Here is a 5,906-nt window from a genome sequence, read left to right as displayed (position 1 = left end):
CCTCTTTACCTCTCTTGAATGAACCAAGCACACTCTTACTTCAGACATTTTGTACATGCTGTTCCCTCTTTGCAGAACATCGTTCCCCTAGCTATTGATATGAGTCACTCCTTCATCTTTTTCAGGCCTTTACTCAAGTGTTACCTCGGCAAGGACCCCTGACCCCTGTCTTCCAGCAGCCCTCCTCTACCCGAAACCACTACCACCCACTTAATTTTTTTCCTAAGCATTAACTGCCGGGTAACATATTGTGTATTTTTGCTTAACCCTCTTGTTTATATTTGCTTTTCCTCACAAGAGTGTAAGCCCCTTGAGGGTAAGGGCTTTCTATCACTTTTGTTTGTTGCTCTATCTGTACTTTTTAGAACTTTGGCACATAGTAAATGCTCAATAAATAATTGTGAAGCAAGTGCACGTAGCAAAAATGATATACCTAAGTGGAGTGAAATACTACAGCCTTAGAAAGTCGATTCCAGAAAGACATGTGGAGTGCCAGATGTCACAACCAGAGAAATGGCGCTACGGTCTCTAAATTCCCCCAAAAATGTTAAGGTCATGTTTGATCTACATACATTGCTTCATTCTAAAGAGGCCTCTGTTCTCAATTTTTATTCCAAGGATGTTTTGTTGTTGTTGGGTTTTTTTGTTTGTTTTTTGTCTCCTGGCCTTGCCCTGTCAGGTGAGGGCAAGAATAAGAAATTGTCATTGGTCATAGTCTCATAGAGACTTAGAAGTTAACTAACACTTGGCATTTCCAGTACGTAAGTGCCTTTGTGCTGTAAAAGAAATGTCGTGAAATGTCATGAAACGTCGTGAAACTCGTCTTTCCAGTAGTTGGGGAAATGACCGCTGTGTTCTCTAAGTTCCTTTTCCTCCCCCAAAAAATCACAGTAGAAATTGGGTGTCACTAGAGACAGGTCACATTCTTGCTTTGTCAAACAAAGATGATGATGGTGGTGATGGCGATGATGATGGTTGTACCTAAGAGTTATTGAGTGCTCCCTTGAATATCTTAACCCATATTATACCATGTGAATTTTAGCATCAGCTTGTCACGTTCTGAGAAGGATCTGTTAGAATTTTGTGTTAAATTTGTAGATTTATCTAAGAGTGATTGCCTCATTTATATTAGTGAGAGTTCCTTCCACAAATATTTTGAATGTATTTAGCCACTGTTTTTTGACGTTCCAAAAAGTTTTATGACTTTCATTGTAAAGGCCTTACACATTTTTTAATATATTTAATCCTAAGTACTCCAAAATTTTTTTGGTATTATGAATAAGGGTTTTCGACTACATTTTTGATGATTTGTCACTGGTGTGTATGTATGTGTATGTACATCTACAGACATAGGGTAGACATAAAGTTCTTGTGCAACTTACCGTTATAAGTATTTTAAACTGCATATGAACTTTATGTCCACCCTGTGTATATAACTGCTTTTGGTATATTGATCTCATTTCTAGATGTCTTTGCATTTTCTTATAATTGATCGATTCTTTTGAATTTTCTTTTTTTTAATTAATTAATTATTTTATTTTATTTTATTTTAGAGACAGAGTCTCACTTTGTCACCCTTGGTAGAGTGCTGTGGCATCACAGCTCGCAGCAACCTCCAGCTCTGGGCTTAGGCAATTCTCTTGCCTCAGCCTCCTGAGCAGCTGGGACTACAGGAGCCTGCCAAAACGCCCAACTATTTTTTGATGCAGTTTGGCTGGGGCCAGGTTCGAACCCGCCACCCTCAGTATATGGGGCTGGCGCCCTACTCACTGAGCCACAGGCGCTTCCCTTTTTTATTTTTTTGAGACAGAGTCTCACTATGTCTCCCTTAGTAGAGTGCTATGGCATCACTGCTTACAGCAACCCCCAACTCTTGGGCTCAAGTGATTCTCTTGCCTCAGCCTCCCAAGTAGCTGGGACTACAGGCGCCCACCACATCGCCCGGCTTTTTTTGTTGTTGTTGCCATTGTTGTTTAGCTGGCCTGGGTTAGATTCGAACCTGCCAGCCTCAGTGTATGTGGCTGGCTCCATAACCACTGCACTATGGGCACTTCTACTATCTCTAATAGTTATACAGTATTCCTTTTTTTAGAGACAGAGTCTCACTTTATTGCCCTTGGTAGATTTCTGTGGCATCACAGTTCACAGCAACCTCCAACTCCTGGGCTTAGATAATTCTCTTGCCTCAGCCTCCCAAGTAGCTGGGACTACAGGCGCCCACCACAATGCTCTGCTATTTTTTGTTGCAGTTCGGCTGGGGCCAGTTTTGATTTTTTGTTTTTTGTTTTTTTTTTGTTTGTTTGTTTTGTTTTGTTTTGTAGAGACAGAGTCTCACTTTTTCACCCTCAATAGAGTGCAATGGCGTCACACAGCTCACAGCAACCTCCAACTCCTGGGCTTAGGCGATTCTCTTGCCTCCTCTTTTGTATTTTCTATGTGGGCAATTGTATTAAGAAACTAGTACAACCTTTCTGGAAGGAAGTATGGAGAAACCTCAAAGCACTCAAGCTAGACCTCCCATTTGATCCTGCAATCCCATTACTGGGCATCTACCCAGAAGGAAAAAAATCCTTTTATCATAAGGACACTTGTACTAGACTGTTTATTGCAGCTCAATTTACAATCGCCAAAATGTGGAAACACCTAAATGCCCACCAACCCAGGAATGGATTAACAAGCTGTGGTATATGTACACCATGGAATACTATTCAGCTATTAAAAAAATGGAGACTTTACATCCTTCGTATTAACCTGGATGGAAGTGGAAGACATTATTCTTAGTAAAACATCACAAGAACGGAGAAGCATGAATCCTATGTACTCAATTTTGATATGAGGACAATTAATGACAATTAAGGTTATGGGGGGGAGGAAAAGCAGAAAGAGGGATAGAGGGAGGGGAGTGGGGCCTTGGTGTGTGTCACACTTTATGGGGGCAAGACATGATTGCAAGAGGGACTTTGCCTAACAATTGCAATCAGTATAACCTGGCTTATTGTGCCCTCAATGAATCCCCAACAATAAAAAAAAAAGAAAAGAGAAAAAAAAGAATGCATATAAGTAATGTATTCTATTTCTGCCTTTAAAATTCTTTTGCTTTCTTTCTTTTCTTATTTTATTGTGCTTTCTAGGACTTCCAGAACAGTGCTAATTATCAGTGAGAATAGAGGTAATTTGCATCATTACTTACTTACATTTAATGCATGATGGATAGGTACTGTTTATCAAAGTAAGAAAGTTCTCTTCTATTTCCAGTTTATAATGGATTTTGCCAGGAAAAAGAATTTGGTTGATTGCAACTTTCTCATCACTTATTGTTATGATTATGCTTTTTTCTTCAATCTATTAATATGGTGAATTACATTAATGCCTTTTCTAATCTTCACCAGTTTCTGATGGTCTCCAACCTCTGGCCTCTACTGGTCCTCCTATTCCAACCTCCCAAAGTGTTGGGGGTGTGGATGTGAGCCACCTCACCCAGCCCTTTGATGGAATTAATACATGTACTACCTGTTTACAAATTTTTCCTTGCTATATTTTTTAAAAAGGATTTTTTTAAATCTATATTCACAAGTAATAGCTTCCCAAAGTTCTACTTTTCTACAGTGTTCTTGTCTTATTTTGATGTCAGTTGGAAAATTGTATGTCTTTCCATTCTAGAATATAGATTATATAAAAACTGAGGTTATCAGTTCTTTGGTGATGATAACACTTAAAAAAGCCCTCTGGACCTCCTGCTTCTGAAAATGGTTTCATGCTACTGATTACATTTATTGAATGTACTACTTAGGTTTTCTATTTCTTCTTGAGTCAATTTTGATTACTACACATTTCTAGAAATATTTCATTTCCTGTAAGTTTTTACATTTATTTGCATAAAACCATTCATGGTATTCTCATGATTTTCTCCTTTTTGTTCACATTGCTCACTGGACTTGCTCTCATTTTCTTGGATCTTGTCACAATTTTGCCTGTTTGTTCAGAGAGACAGCTTTTAATTTTGCTGATCAAACTATTTTACTTTCCACTTTATGAATTTCTGTTCTTTATTACATATTTTTCCTACTCTCTTTTAGACTTGCTCATTTCCTAGCTTCTCAAGTTGGATACTTAGCTCAAAAATTCTTCTATAATATGTGACTTCGGGGCCAGAATTATCTCACTTACTGTAGTTTTGTCTTTGAAGCACTTGAAAACTAATCTTTTTCACCCAGTTTTAAATATCCCGCTATTTTGATTATAATTTCTTTTCTGACCCACACCTATGTGGAAGATTTGATAGTTTTCATTGTTATTGTTTAATCTCCAAGTACATGCAACAGTTGGCTCCTTATAACTTAACTGTACTATGGGCATGGAATGCAGTCTGTATAAAGTTCGCCAATTTTGCACCCCTTCTTCTTGAATTCTACTTTCTCCTTTTAGATTCCTCCCCATTATCCCTTAGTACCAAGGTTCCTTAACTCTCTGGGTCTTTGAAAACATTTATTTGATCCTCTCTTTCAAATAATTAACTGTGTATACTTTGAATAATATTTTCCTTCAAAAATTGAACGTATTATTCCATTGTTTACTATTCTTGATTGCTTCTGGCACACTTATCATTTTAAGTGCAGGTCTTTTCCCTGGGTTTGCTATTTGGATTTTTCCTTCATCTTTTGGTATTCTACATTTTTTTAACCATATGTAGGAGCACAGATTTCTTTAATTTGTTTTTCCCACTATTTAATGTGCTTGTTTTATTTCAGAACTCATTACTCTTTAATTCTAGAAAATTTCAGCTTCACTTTACACAGGATATTCTCTCCCTCCCTTCCTATGCTCATCTCTGGAAATCCTGTTATAAATGGATTTGGCCTTTCTGATTTTGTCCTCTGTGTCTATTAATCCCTTTTCCTATGATCCATTTCTTTATGCTTCCCCACTCTGAGAAACTTTCTCAGATCTATTTTATGTTTCACTAGTTCCCTCCTCAGTTGTATTTAATTTGTTATTTAACTAGTCCTTTGAATTTTACATATTAATGGGTAAATTTGAATTATTCATCACAGGGTGATTGATAATAAGAAAATGTGGAAGCTACCTAATGTCAAACAATTATAAATTAAATGCATGATAAACTAAATTATAGTGTACCCATTAGATAATTTTGTAGCCATAAAATTAAAATTACAATAAGTATGAAGCAAACGGTAAATAAAATATATCAAAATAAAAATATACAAAATTATATATGTACTCAGGAACATATGTAAAAGTTAATACGTTTAAAAAAATAGCTCTAAGAGGACAATTTCATTGCATAAATTTTTCCTTTCCTAATCTTTCTATACGGATGTTGCATTATTTTTTACTATTAAACATAGTTCCTTAAAACATATTCATGTTCCGAATAAAGCATCTGGGTACAAACACTGAATATCAGGTCAGAATTAGCACTTGCTTAAATACATCCCTATTGTTGAGTATTTCTTATAAGCATAAATTCATTTCTAGATAATGGCTGATACCGAAAATCTTGTTAGTCAGTCTGAACCATAGGTGTTCTTTCTGTCCCAGAGTTGATTTGGAAAATTGAAATCCACATGCCTGCACGTTTCATGACTAAGATGCCATTGAACTTGTTTCTTGCTTTTCTTTTACACATAATTAATAGCTGGATTTGGCTATCTCATCAATTTAGGAAGTGAAAAATACTATTTCATTCTACAAACTGTACTTTAAAAAAAAAGAAAAAAGAAGTTCCAGGCTACACGGCATAGGCCACACTTACGTTAATGAAGAAATTTTTTAAAAGCACCAGCTGTTGCCAATTAAAAGATAATTTTACATTCCTAAGACCAGACTTCATGGCTATGCTTTTGTTAACCATAGTCTTTTTTGCCCTGGCAAAGTAAGGGTTTTCC

This window comes from Nycticebus coucang, chromosome 2, assembly GCF_027406575.1.
Source record: "Nycticebus coucang isolate mNycCou1 chromosome 2, mNycCou1.pri, whole genome shotgun sequence".
In the NCBI taxonomy this organism is placed as follows: domain Eukaryota; kingdom Metazoa; phylum Chordata; class Mammalia; order Primates; family Lorisidae; genus Nycticebus; species Nycticebus coucang.
This window is presented reverse-complemented; position numbering follows the sequence as displayed.